Source organism: Procambarus clarkii, chromosome 45 (assembly GCF_040958095.1).
Source record: "Procambarus clarkii isolate CNS0578487 chromosome 45, FALCON_Pclarkii_2.0, whole genome shotgun sequence".
Lineage (NCBI taxonomy): Eukaryota > Metazoa > Arthropoda > Malacostraca > Decapoda > Cambaridae > Procambarus > Procambarus clarkii.
In genome coordinates this window covers 33316273-33332165 of record NC_091194.1, presented here as the reverse complement: position 1 = coordinate 33332165, position 15893 = coordinate 33316273, and the positions used below count along the sequence as shown (strand labels likewise).

General features: G+C 40.7%; 1 protein-coding gene across 1 annotated transcript in view; it reads right to left on the bottom strand.

The window, feature by feature from the left end:
* Window positions 1-15893, bottom strand: part of LOC138350372 (salivary glue protein Sgs-3-like) — a 280211-nt gene that overhangs the window by 98878 nt on the left and 165440 nt on the right. The window lies entirely within an intron of this gene.

Genomic DNA, 15893 nt, shown 5'->3' with positions numbered 1-15893 from the left:
TATCAGGTGCCTAATCAATTAAAAGTTCTGGGTGTGGAATGGAACACAAGTACTGACGAGATGAATGTCAAGTCGGTACAAACCAATAATTCATCCCTTTCCATGATAAAATTACTCTCTTATGTCAGTCAACCATTTGACCCTTTGGGTTTACTTAGCCCTATTTTAATAAGGGGCAAACTCCTCATGCAGAAATGCTGGCAGAAACATATGGGATGGGATGATCCGTTGCCAATTGAGTTGCAAGATAAATGGCAGATACTCACAACGGATTTCAATCAATCAGGTGTTTTGAAATTTCCTCCTAATGGTTCAGGACAAAACTTGCCCACAAATTTGCACGTCTTTTGGGATGCCTCTGGCAAAGCGTATGGTGCTGCAGCCTACTTAGTCAATAATGTACAATCATTTTTACTCACATCTAAAGCAAGAGTTGCTCCAATCAAGAAGAGATCTTTACCTCAAATGGAGTTAACTGCATTGCTGGTGGGAGTACGATTGGCTCATTGCTTGACCAAGGCACTCAATAATATTCACTTTGGTGAAATCGTAGTGTGATCAGACAAGTTAATTCACCACATTAGAAATCATTCATATGAAGAAAGATTAACAAAGCTTAAATTGCATTCACTGAAAAGGCAAAGAGTTAGGGGTGACACGATAGAGGTTTACAAGTGGATGAATGGACATAATATTGAAACATAAGAACATACGAACAAGGGTGGCTGCAGGGGGCCTGTTGGCCCATGCGGGGCGGCTCTTGTCTGTGTCCACCCAGTCCTGTGCGTGTCCAGCCCGCGCGTGGGGCAGTCGGAGGGGGGGGGGGGGGCCAACCTCCACCGCGTTGTGCGGTGATCGTTCCACAAATGGGATATTAATAGGGTATTAAAAGTATCAACACAAGAAAGAACAGGAAGCAATGGATATAAATTGGATAAGTTTAGATTTAGGAAGGACTAGGGTAAATACGGGTTCGGTAACAGGGTTGTTGATTTGTAAAACCAATTACCGAATAACGTGGTGGAGGTGGGGGGTCCCTCGATTGTTTCAAGCGTGGGTTGGACATGTAAATTAGTGGGATTGGGTGGTTATAAATAGGAGCTGCCTCGTATGGGCCAATAGGCCTTCTGCAGTTACCTATGTTCTTATGTTCTTAATGAGACAGTCTTACAATGGGTAAGAAATAACAACAATAAAACTCCCTACGTTAGTAATCGCGTTAGGGAAATTCATGAATTATCTGCTGGATATAAATTCAGACATGTCCCCACTAAGGACAATCCTGCAGATTACTTATCACGAGGGTTAACATTAAAACAGCTAATCAAGTCTTCGATGTGGTTTAATGGACCTTCATGGCTTGTTAGTGGTCAGTGGCTCAAACAGAAACCACAAGTCATAGTGACCAATATCACTACTCCCATGAAAGACCCAGAACCTCATCGAATCTCAGCTATCAATCCTCACAATTATTCTAACTTGAGTAAGTTATTAAGAGTGACAGCACATGTGTTTAACTTTCTTGCTAAGATAGGAATCAGGCATAAGTTTCCCAATCCTATCCTCTACTGGATCAAACGTGCACAACAAGAGACATATGGAAGTGAATATGAAAATCTTCCAGATAAATTAACCAAGTCTCTAGGTATCTGATATGATACCAACACTCATAATATATTAAGGTGTGGAGGGCGTCTGCTTCATGCAGAAATTGATTTGGATACAAAGAATACAATCCTTCTATCACGTCACCACATTATTACAAAACTTTTTGTTTTACATCACCATCAATATGGTACTTTACATGGTGGAGTGTTAGACACTCTCACCGACTTGAGACAGAAATATTGGCTTTCCCAAGGTCGTCAAACTGTCAAATCAGTCATTAAGTTCTGTGTAATCTGCAAAAGATACGACGCTCGAGTGTGTCCTTACCCAGGACCTCCACCACTCCCTAAGGAGAGAGTAGTCCATCTTCGTCCCTTTGAGACCACTGGTGTCGATTACACAGGAGCCTTGCTTCTCACTGGCACTCCAGATAAGATGTGTCACAACGGAAAGGTTGATGGTATTCTTGAGAGATATAAGAATTTTGCACCAAGACTGTAATATTTTGTTGAATTATCTGCATGTCTCTTGCAAATTGTCTATACAGTATACCTAGGTCATAAAAGTATTTGTGTGTACGTCTGATACCATACTACTTGTGAAGGAGGAAATGTATATGTTTATCTCTCAGAATGTTTGGTAATATGTTTATTTGTGATGTGTGTCTATGTATGTATTAACACGTTGTACTGAATGGGGTGAGAATAGCTTGAGCTACCTCATCCCTTTGTGAGTATTTTACCTCAATAAACTTATTTCAATTTCAACTTCCAGATAAGATACCAGTGAAAGCTTATATTTGCCTCTTCACGTGTGCAACCACACGAGGCGTACATCTAGATGTGACTTCTGACATGAGTGCCGAAGCCTTCATCCAAGCTTTTCGTAGATTTGCAGCTCGCAGATCCTGTCCCAAACTAATGATATCTGATAATGGTTTAAATTTTGTGGCAGGAGAAGCCTGCCTACGAGAGATATGGAATCATCCAGAAGTGCAGTCTGTCATGTAGAGACGACAAAGCCACTGGAAATTTATTGCTTCCAGAGCCCCTTGGCAAGGTGGGTTCTACGAACGTATGATAGGGACTGTCAAGAAATGTGGAAGACCTTACATCGACAGAAAATTAGTTTCTCTGAACTCCAAACACTCGTCGTAGAAATTGAGGCGCGAGTCAACAATCACCCCTTAACTTACCTATCAGATGACTTCTCACAGAGAGAGCCCCTGAGTCCCTCACATTTGATACATGGAGGCCTGCTGAGCCCTCTGATACCTTTGGCAGAAGAGGATCCTGTTGACCCTTCCCATGTAACCAGGAGTGACTTAGTAGAAAGTTACCAACATCTCTCGAGAGTAATTGAAAGGTGGAATGAGGTGTGGACTGGAGAGTACCTCACAGCTCTACGAGAGTACCACTATGGAGCTTCGAGCCCCCTATAATAAAGTTCAACTCAAACCAGGAGACCTAGTGTTGATTGACAGTGATGGACCAAGGTCAGAATGGCCTATAGGCAAAATTGTTGCTATCCACCCAGATCACCAAGGCATCCTGAGAGTAGTACGTGTTTTGTGCCGAGGCACAACTACCCTAAAAACATTAGAGAAGTTGGTGCCTCTCGAACTAACAGAACAAAAGTGTTTAACAAAACCAACTTCACCTACAGTTTCCGAGGACAACAATTCTGATTCACCGAGCACCCGCCCACCTAGAGCAGCTGCTCAACAATGCAAACGGAAACTACAAGCCTATTATAGCTCTGACTATGAGCAAATAATTTACCATCCAATTTGGGTAGTCATGATGATACCGTGTTGTGATGTCTGGTAACAAATCAGTTACAAGTCACAATGACCCAGGACATTCACCTCATGGGGGATTCTCAGTTACCTCAAATTGTATGATTTAATCATTAATTTGTTAGTATAGGCTATCAACTATACCATTATTCCATCTAGAGCATCTATGAGTTTACAAACTTTAAGACTTAGTAACATAACCGTTACATGTCATCGTAACACCAGTCATTGAGTACATTGTAGGCTTTAGTAGTTATTAACTTTAGATGATTCACAATTTCATGTTTTACATTTAACATGAGTTCCTTTACAAGACTTAAAGTCTTATCTGTCTTTGACAATTATGGGACATCCGTTATGTGTGTACTAACGTACTAACATACTAACACTAAATTAACTTCGGGATAGGTACATCAGTATTCAACATTGAACTGGACCCGAGTTTTTCCCCCCCGGAGATATGTTGGAAATTTCCAACACTGATACATTACTATTGTATCATAATACATCACTATAGTATACCAAGTACAGTAATTATTAACTCTACTAACTTTAGTGCTAACATAAATTAATATTTCTTTATCTGAGCATATTGCTAACATTCTCACGACATCAGAGGCAGGATTGCGTCAGATAATATCTATCTAAACATATTTATAACCAATATGTTAGAGAATTGAATGTGGTTCTCTAATTTTATCAATATTCCGTGCAATAATTAACTATGGACAATATATATATACGGGTGGGTTGCTTTGTCGTTGCGTCTGCCGCTCCTACGGTGGGTTCGTGTGCGCAACCGGAGGGGCCTCATGGGTTGGGGGGGGGACTCGATTGTTTGTACTTCTGCCTCTGTCTGTAGTTTGAGATTCTTGTTGTTTTCATGTACTGTTATGCACCTGTGTATGGAATGTAGGGCTGGTTATGTTTGTGTGTTATCTTTATGTGTTTATGTACTTACGGTTGTCTGGATGTGATTATGTTTCATTATTTCTTTCTTGTGCTGTATTTTTTGTCATGTTCTGTTTTTTTGTCATGTATCCTGTGCCCGTTAGGGTTTTCTGTTTTCTGCTTTGTCATGTATTTTTCGTTCTTGGTTATTCTTGTGAATGTTTGATATGTTTTCATGTATTATTCCTTTATTGTATTTATCCTGTGTGTTTTCATGTATGATTTCTTCTGGTGTTGCCTGTTTTTTCTTTGTACATTGTGTTTTATTTTTTAAGTGCAAAACGAGCTACTTTGTACTGTTATGCTCCTGTGTATGGGATGTAGGGTTGGTTATGTTTGTGTGTTATCTTTGTTTTTATGGACTTAGTTTTCTAGATGTGATTATGTTTTATGTTATTTATTTCTTGTACTGTTTCTTTGTCACGTTCTGTATCCTGTGCCCGTTTAGGGTTTTTCTGTTTTATGCTTTATGTCGTGTATATGTCATTCTTGGTTATTCTTGTGTATGTTTGGTATGTTTTCATGTCTTATTCCTTTCTTATGTTTACCCTGTGTGTATTCATGTATAATTTCCTCTTATGTTGCCTGTTTTGTTCTTTGTACCTTGTTTTTATTTTAAAATAAAAATAAAAAATAATTCAACCACGACAACACAACATGCACGGCTAACAACTACACCAACGTCACCAAAGTAAACATCTAACTTTCCTTGGCCCAGACTTCATAACAAGCTACACACACAATGGGACTGGAAGACCAGATCTCATCCTCACCAACAGAGCAGGCACCCACCTCCAACACTACATTACCCCCCGGACCCCTCACCAGCTCAGATCACATACCCACGTCACTCACACTCTCCAGCAACCCCACACTCATCCCAGCCACTCCACAATATGACTATTAAAATGCAGACTGGGAAGCCTTCAATCAGCACCTAAATACCGGCACACAGCCTTACATCTTCCAAGATAAACCAACCACAGACAGACTCCCAAATTCTCACCATCCAAAACATCATCATACAAGTGGCTGATGCAACCATACAAAAAACCACTCACAAAGCCAGATACTCCTTCTTTCCCTCCATCAGAACCAAGAGGCTACTCACCTGCTACCACAACATTCTCCTGCAACCTTTACAGATACGGCCAGGTAAACACAGATCTCACAATACATACTCAAAAACCATATACTCAACAGCCTAGACCTCGACCATACCAACCACTGGCAGAAACTCGTACAAAAAACTGAACTACACAGAAAAACAACTCTACAACAATTCTGGAACTTCATAAACAGGATCAGGGGCAACCCCTCCTCTTCTGTCTTTGCATACATCACTCATAATAATCAAAATTTCTCTGATCCTTCAGAAGTAGTAGACATATTTAAACAACACTGGCAGGACATCTTCACCCCCCCCCCCTCCCTCTCCCCTCACAGCCAACAGCAATTCACAACTTTAACAGTAGAAACATGGATTCGACACAACCATCAGGCCATCACACACAACCCTACCATTGACCTCACGACACTCGACGACTTACAAAATGACCTCACAGCTTCAATACTACCTGCAGAAGTTAAACTCATGCTCAAAAACACCCGGCGAAAAGCCCCAGGAGCCTCCGGCATTGGCCAGGCTCTCTTCAAACAACTTCCAGACTCTCTAATCCTTGCCCTCGCAGACGTCTACAATGCCTCACTACCATCAGGATATTTCCCAAGCCCATTCAAAGAAGCCACAGCAATCCTCCTCCCAAACCCCCCAAAATCCCAGACAGACCCCAAGAACTACAGACCGATCAGCCAACTAGAGACACTAGGAAAAATATACGAAAAACGAATAAATCACAAACTTAGTCATCACCTAGAACACAAAAACATAGTAACAGACAAACAATTTGGCTTCAGACAACACCGCTCCACACATGATGCACTGAACATAGTAACACACTACCTCTCCATTAACAAGCACCAAAGGGTCAAGACGGCCCTCATAGCAAAGGACGTTGAAAAGGCGTTCGACACAGTATGGCACGATGACCTGCGATACAAACTCTGATCTCTATTCCAACTACCTGACAACATGCAGAAGCAGCTATGCAGCTTACTAACAAATAGAAAGATGCAGATTAAGTTCCTCAGCAAGCTGTCAGGATACTTCAATCTAAATGCTGGAGTCCCCCAGGGCTCGGTTCTCTCACCGACTCTGTACATACTCTACATAAACGACATTCCTGATCCAACATACTGGACATCTATGACCCTTTGCTATGCTGACGACCTAACCCACACTAATCTCAGGATACTCAATACACACCCTCACACGCACAGCACAGGAAGAAATAGACAAAGTAACCTTCTGGGAACTCGACTGGCGGATTAAAACAAACCCAACAAGTCCAAAATCACATACTTCTACTACAACAAAGACGAAACCCAGCCCCACTAAAACTCTTCTCACAATCACTGACCCAACCCACATCGAGTCTGGATCACGGGAGGGTGGACACGTTGTGCCACGCTCGTCCGATTAAGCTTCATATTTCGGGACATCAGAGGGATACACGGGAAATTCGTTTCTTAGTGATAATACAAGGAGCAACACACCGATAAGAAACTAGAAATTTCATGGATTGTGTCCGATAGTGCAAATTAGTCAAGATCAGTGGTACGACATCAGTGTCAAGACAAGCATGTGGCGCCACTGCTTGGTCTAAGTGTACACAACTTGATGTGACAGTGAAGACCAAAACAACTAGTGAACAGAATAGTGAAGAAGTAAGTCTAGAACGTGTAGCATTAGAGCTATACCGGTGCTAAGGGGAACAAGAAGCTGATTACTGGTGATATAAGCAATAAGTTGGAGGGATCTACGCCTGCCAGCAGCGTTGACTCCAGCAGGCCTACGAGATCAACAGTACTTCTATCACATGTTTGTGCTGTGGGGGAGAGTGGATTGATAAGGCCTCTCAATAAGTCAATAAATCAATCAGTGTACAGACTTAGTGTATAATAATAGTCTTGGATATAAGTAACAAATGTAAACAAACCTCAAGAGACCATATACGGCTCGCGGCTCACGTGGGTTCTCGTTTCGTGGCACCCAAGTGGGAACAAAAGAACACTACTCCCTACACCGGACAACCCCCCACCTTCTCTCCCCCCCCCCCTCCCTCATCGTAGCATCTCCAACAGTACCCTTAAGTCTTCAACAGGGTGCAGGGTTTATATATCATCAAATAGAACACTAAGGTATTTGATATGATATATAATATCATATCAAATACACACTAAGACATTTCACACAATAATACAAGAGAAATTGGTAGACTGCATCCAGTGTTGTCAACTGTTTCATTACCTCCTCTGCTGTCACCTCTATATCTGATAGTCTTTCATCTAGGGTAATCTCTTCTAACAATGGGAGCCACTCAGGCTCGGTTGTGAACACTCCATGGAAACTTGCATTCAGTACCTCACAGATTTCCATATCGCTTTCTGTATATGCCCCTTCTGTTTTCCTCAGTCTTGTCACTTGGTCATTTACCGACATCTTCCTTCTTATATGGCTATGTAGTAATTTAGGTTGCTTTTTCGCTTTGATTGCAATATCATTCTCATAATTTCTTTCCGACACTCTTCTTATGTTAATGTAATCGTTCCTAGCTTTGTTACATCTAATCCTGTTGTCCTCTGTCCTTTGTCTTCTGTACTTCCTCCAATCCCTTCTCCTTCTCACTTTTGCTTCCTGACACTGTCTACTAAACCATGGGTTATTATATTCCCTCCTGTTTTTTTCCTTTACTGTTGGTATAAATCTCTCTTCAGCCTCCTTGCATTTCCATGACTTGGTTCATCATATCTTGCACTGTTTTTCCTCTAATTTCTTCCTCCCACTGCACTTCTCCCAGGTAGTCCCATATCCTTCTGTAGTCCCCTCTTCTGTAATCAAGTCTCCTTACTCGGATCTCTTGTGCTTTGGTCACAATTTTAAGCTCCATCATGTAGTCAAAGACTAGGACACAATGGTCACTGGCTCCTAGTGGTATTTCATGTTCTAAATGCTCGATGTCTTCTACATTCTGGGTGAAAACGAGGTCTAATTGGTTGGGCGTATCCCCTCCTCTTTCCCTAGTGTCTTCCTTCACATGCTGTCTTAGGAAATTCCTGTCAATAACGTCTACCAGCTTCGCTCGCCAGGTCTCCTCCCCGCCATGGGGAATCCTTGTTTCCCAATCTATCTCTCTGTGATTTAGGTCCCCCATGACCAGCAGCTTCGCTCTCATTCTATGCGCTATAGTTGCTGCCCTCTGCAGTTCATCTATACATGTCTTGTTGCTGTCCTCGTACTCCTGCCTGGGCCTTCTGCTGTTTGGTGGGGGATTGTAGAGTAACAAGATTACACTCTTCTTTCCATCCACTGTCAGAGTTCCATGTATGGAGTTCGTGCTTTCATTGGTACCCGGATTTTTCAGCTCATCAAACTTCCATTTCCGCTTTATTAGGAGTGCCACTCCTCCTCTCTGTCTCTGAGTCCTTTCTTTTCTTATCACCTGGTACCCCTCTGGAAAGATTGCATCCGAGATCATGCCATTTATTTTAGTTTCCACTATTGCCACTATGTCTCGGTCTGCCTCACTAACACTCTTATCTCTTCTGCTTTATTGGATATCCCATCAGCATTGGTATACCAAACCCTGAGACTCTTCTTGGAAACTCTGGTGCCTGAGTTCCTTCTTTTGCCGGGGGTCTGGGGGGAGAGTGGGGGCTGTGGGGGGTGTCTGGGGGGAGAGTGGGGGCTGTGGGGAGTGCCTGGGAGTGCCTGGTAGGCGGTGTACGTGTACGTACGTGAGTGTTTTCTTCAGTTTACCGCGGCGGGGGGGGGGGGGAGGGGGGAATGTGGAGATCTAGGGGACTTGGCGGCTTATCTGGTGGTGAGGTCAAATTGAGGTCCTAGCCTCCTTTCTCTCATCTCTCTTATCTTTCTCTCATCTCTCTCCCCCCTTCTCTCATCTCTCTCCCTGTTGGAAATTTCCAACACTAATAAACTACTATTGTATTATAATAAATCATTATTATATACTAACTACAGTAGTTACTAATTTTACTAACGGTAGTGTCAACATAAATTAACCATTGCATCTGCATATTAATGCTAGAATTCTCATGAAATAGAGTAGCAACATTGCGTCAGATAATGTCCAGTTAGACACATTTATTACCAATGGGTTAGAGAACTGAATGTGGTTCTCTAAAATCATCAGTATTCCATGTAATAATTACTTACGGATAATATAACTCCCAATAATCTTAAACCGAGAGTTATTAACTAAATTGTTCTGTAGTAACAGTTCTTTGTTACGTACGAATGTCATGGAGAAAAATAAAATCTTCTCCATTTCTCGTTTAACACCATAAAACGAGAATATGATAATATTTAAAGCCCTATAATTGCAACCCCGTTCTTATTAACGTATTACATCCATAATTGCGCGGAAAAGAATTATTCGTGATTAATAATTTCTGTGGTGAATGCGAGAGACGGGATGAGGGAGGCGGTGACGCCATTGGGCGAGAGAAGGGATCCCTGGCATGAAGAGTGGCGAGACACGTGGTAGTGACTGGGGAGTTTATCAGCAAGAATTACGCTGATACTCTGTCAATAGTTGATAATTACTCATCCATGTGTTCTATAGTGCCCAGCCAGTTAATAACACGTCAACAATTGAAGCCAAGACCCGTAATTACACGTATACAGCAGTGAACATCAGGGACTGGTTGACGCGGTTCCGGCAGACCTCAGTATTCAATACGCTCACGATAAGTACAGGTTTCTCGTTTGATGCACCATCCTAGATTGTATATTTGTGAGTAGTCTGTCGTTATATAGCGAGGAGACCCAATATACAACGTTAGTACAAGTTCGGCAATTTCCTCCGTTTTCATGAATATTGAAATTAAAACGTAGCCTATTCAAATGCTACTTAATTTTCTCTGATTTCAGCGTGTATGCGAGGAGTCATCAAGTTGTTTCTCTTCATTCGTGTTATTCACCTCTAGTTCTTTCCTTGTGGAGATCCTGTGAACACGAGGACGAATGACGAAACGATGTTATAGAAATCGTCTTAAAGCTAAGACCCTCTTCGTACAAATTTATTTTATATGATTTGATTCTTATATAATTCTTGTTGAATCTTAGCATTGAATTGATTATTACCAGAAATGATGATTGGTAATCAATGTGTTTGCTCTGACTGTTGCTCAGTAATTATAATCTTTAATATTCACAATTTGAGTTCTCATATTTGAATCTATAGTAGTTTAGATTTATAATATCATTTACTCAGCAATGAACTGGTGGCGAACCACACTGGTTCCTAGATGTATATGAATTTCTAGAAATACCCCCCCCCCCAATGTAGGTCTTTGATGCTCTGACTTTAATTAATTAATAATACAGTTCATTCATTATTTCAAGTGATTATCCTTTTAATAATTATCCATAGACATTGGTTCTCTAGTGTTATTCTAATGATCACTTTTTTTTAGTTTCCCTCTTTTCTCAAAAGTGGGTGGTCCTTCGATTTATTAAATCAAATAAGTAAATAATTGAATATATGAGTCAAGCCCCAGATATCCCACATTATGGTCCTTATCGAACCGAATGTATACTAATTAGTAATAACTAATCACCGTGTGAAGTAGTTTAAACTAACCACATTTATTAGTTGTGTCTACAGGCAGTGTACCACATAGGTTAGCCTAATTCACACCAATTTATTTGCTGCATATACCTCGTGTATAAAGTAGCACTCGTGGGACACAGTCAATTACTCACAACACTCAGACCTATACCTCATACTGAGGTAAGAATCTTCAGGTCACCAGGAGCAACAGCTCATAACTTCTATAATAATTCCACATTAACACTTGCGTTAGAGTGGCCTCACCATCTAACTATTATTTATTTAGGTGGTAATGACATCCATCCTACTCGACACCCAGCTGAGGTAATTAATCACCTTAAAACAATAATTTCTTCATTTAAACTTGTTAGCAGTTCAGTTGTGTTCACATTGGTGGAACCTCGCCAACTGAGCAATAATAATCGTTGTAGAGTGAATCCAGAATATTACCAAAGAGCTGCCAAATATATAAACTTTAGGCTGAGGAAGAGAGTACGATTGGATGCCACTTACATTCAATTTACAGCCAGACCATACAGGCAAACCCTGGCAAGAGATGGTGTACACCTGTCAGGTGAGTCTAGGTCACATGTAGTTGACAAATTGATCAACACAATCAATCACCACAAACGGCTGTGACTAGCAAGCCAAAACTGTACATAATTGTTTTTCACCTGTGTGTGCAAGTGCACACTTATATAAACTATAAAATCTAAAAAAAACAAAAATACAGCACAACTATATATTCACATTACTGCACCACAAATTAATCTATGCCAACCTTTATTAGGTAGGAATTTAGGCTGTGATTGTGCTGAATTTGGCACAAATGCAGACTAAATTAATTTGTAGTTTCTTAGGTAGTAATTCTTACAGCTAGTCTTGAGCTAGTTAGTAGTACATACATTATTCATTCTTGTGCTGACCCTATCAAGGGTGGGATTTAACCTTAGGGTAACCCTGATTAGAGTATATCCGTATTAATTATTTGTGTACTCATTATTTGTGTGTATGCATTTTGAGTGCTGCTGAATGATCACCATTACATCTAATGGAGATAAAGATGAGCTAGCCAGAAGAAAGTTAATGGTGAAGTTCAAGCACTGCTCAAAATCCTTAGCTACTTATTGTTAGGTAGGTACATTTAACCTCGAGTGAGGTAGAGTGTAATTTAGCCAAATTAATTTAGGCTATACTCAATATTAATTGTCAACTAATGAGCAAGTACCCAAGCTTCATTAGTAATACTTATTCAAGTCCTATGAAATTTGGACTTAAAGCCACCATGGCTACTCCTGAACAATTAAGGAGAACCTATATTGGCCTCAAAGGTCATTTAACAAGACTAATTAACAAGTCTGATGCTTTGTCTAAAGCAACTCCCATTGATTACTTTCGACTAGAAACATCAGTGAGAGTGGCTGATCTAAAATTTGATCAAGTTAGATCTGCAATTCAGTCTTATCTCGACCTACTGAACACCACTGAAACTGATCCTGATGAAATGGATCAAATTATAGCAGATATTTCTCAGTATGAAGATGAGACTCAACATAAACTTGACATACTATCCAATATAGTAACACAGTCTAAATCTAATGCAAATAATACTATGTCTCAATCCAGTTATCAATTACCTGAGGTACGTCTGCCTACTTTAGACTTACCAGGGGGCCTCGTAGCCTGGTGGATAGCGCGCAGGACTCGTAATTCTGTGGCGCGGGTTCGATTCCCGCACGAGGCAGAAACAAATGGGCAAAGTTTCTTTCACCCTGAATGCCCCTGTTACCTAGCAGTAAATAGGTACTTGGGAGTTAGTCAGCTGTCACGGGCTGCTTCCTGAGGGTGGAGGCCTGGTCGAGGACCGGGCCGCAGGGACACTAAAAAGCCCCAAAATCATCTCAAGATAACCTCTCAAGATACCTACATTTGCAGGGCTGGATGAAGAAAATTGGGACACCTTTTGGACTTCATTTGAAGTTCACATACATAAGAAATCTTCTCTTGACACGATTTCTAAATTCTCATACCTGATTAGTCTTCTCAAAGGAGAGGCTAAAAAGGTCATAAATAACTTAGCTCTCACTGAGAGTAATTATGAGGAAGCTATAAAACTGCTAAAGTTGAACTATTGCAACAAGGAGTTGAGTATAGCTAAACTTTATTACCATTTGCTAGATCTGAATGCACCAAGTAACAGGCCAGACTCACTTCAAAACTTCAGGCTAGAAGTAGAGTCTCTAGTGAAGGCCTTAGGTACTAAAGTTGATGTACCAGCCTCAGAATGGTCAATCAAGTTACTTTTGCAGAGGAAATTACCTCGAAATATCTTAGCAGAAATCTGCTCACACTACAAAACCGAGTTTCTCACTCTCAACAAATATTCGAGGGACTGAGAATAACGGTTAACAGGTTGAAGACTCATGATAAGATTAAACCTGAATCTAAACCATATTGACGCCTCAGTCAAACCCAAATCGACTTTGAAAAGGTCCAATAAATTTAAACCTAAGACTACTCCATCCACTGGAAAAAGGAGTGGTAGGGTAGGTATTTATTCTGTATCTCCCTCTGACGTTACAAATGATATGTCTACTAAAAGGACAAACTCAGCCAGAGAGAGAAGGTGTCTGTTCTGTGGTCAAGAACATGTCGCCTACCAATGTACTGTTTATCCTAACTTTAATACCAGGATTAAACGGTTACAAGAATTACACAGGTGCACCAAGTGCATGGGCTCTCATGATCCCAGTAAATGTGTAGTGCAGCTACGGTTATGCAGTAGATGCAACAAAGGTGTACATCATTATACCTTATGTAGAAAAAGTTCTACTCAATCTATGACAACTGGGGAAAATTCTATGAATTCTACCACAGTACAATACTGCAAGGTACATCAAGAAATAAATGTACTTGCTACTGAGTCAAGCAATAATACCACTCTGCCTACAGCTCAACTCAAACTAATTGACAGGAAATCTAGAGTTGACACTAGAGGTCTCTTTGATCAAGGATCACAGAAAACCTTCATCACACAACAATTAGTCAAGCAGTTAAAATTAAAACCTGCCAAAAGTGTGAGACTGAATATCTCTGGGTTCTTGACTAATAGTGGACCTCGTGAATACCAAGTAGTCAAGGTGTTAGTGAGACTTGGATCTTCACCTAGTCCAATACAAGAGGTAGTAGTAGATAAACTTCCTATAGACCTGCAGGTCACAGGATTAGCTTGCACTGCGAAATATCTTAAATGAAACCGCATGAGGCTAGCAGATTACAAAATAAATTCTGACTGCCTCACTGATGTTGGTATACTTATAGGCGCTGACCATTATTATAAATTTATAACGGGATGCACCAGACAACATGGAATGAATTTGTTGTCATCTGCTGGAGGCAAGTTGCTTACTGGACCGGTGCTTTTCCAACAAAATCCAGCGTCAACCAACCAACAATCTAACAATACAATAATGGCGTGACTAGGCTTAGAGAAGTCACCCCTACATTTCAGAGAAATATCTGAAGATAATGAGTCTGAACCACCTGTACATCGTCTGTAGGATTGAGACACTTTAGGTATTGTCTCTGATAAACCAAGCCCTGATGATACGTGGACTTACCAGCAATATCTGGATACAGTTGTCTATAAAGATAAACAATACTGGGTGAGACTACCATGGAAGTTGAATCATCCACAACTTCCAGTTAATTATTTCATGGGGGCCTCACAATTACAGTCTCAATTAATATGGCTGAAGAAGCAGCCCGACAAACTGAACATGTATCAATTAATTCAACAACAACTCAATAGTAAATTTATCGAAGTTGTTGATAATGATGACCGAAAAATAGGTCACTATTTACCCCATCACGCTGTGGTGAAAGATTCATTGACAACACCAATACATATTGTCTTCAACTGTAGTGCCAAAGTGAAGCCAAACAGCGTGTCCTTGAATGAATGTCTCCAAACGGGACCTAGCCTAACACAAAGGCTACATGATGTACTATTACGATTCCGTACTGGTATTTTCGCTTATACTGCTGATATCAGTAAAGCTTTCCTTAGAGTAGGCTTGCAAGAAGAAGATCGTAATTACACCAAATTTCTCTGGATTAAGGACCCACTGGATCCTGACAGTGATGTCATAACCTACCGATTTGCCTCTGTGCTATTCAGAGCGACTTCCTCCCCGTTTCTACTTCAAGCTATATTAGATACACATTTGAGGAAGTCAAATAGCCCTTATGAAACAGAGATCAGTGACAACTTGTATGTCGATAATTTCCAGGGAACTACAAATGACAAATCCAAATTGGTAGAAATCTACCATGAGGCTAACCGTGAGTTATTAGGAGCCAATATGCCACTACAATCATGGGCCTCAAACAATAAATCATTAAACCAGATAATCGAGAAAGAATTTCCGGGTTATCAGGTGCCTAATCAATTAAAAGTTCTGGGCGTGGAATGGAACACAAGTACTGACGAGATGAATGTCAAGTCAGTACAAACCAATAATTCATCCCTTACCATGAGAAAATTACTCTCGTATGTCAGTCAACCATTTGACCCTTTAGGCTTACTTAGTCCTATATTAATAAGGGGCAAACTCCTAATGCAGGAATGCTGGCAAAAACATATGGGATGGGATGATCCGTTGCCAATTGAGTTGCAAGATAAATGACAGATACTCACAACGGATTTCAATCAATTAGGTGTTTTGAAATTTCCTCGTAATGCTTCAGGACAAAACTTACCCACAAATTTGCACGTTTTGGTGGGAGTAAGATTGGCTCATTGCCTGACCAAGACACTCAATAATATCCACTTTGGTGAA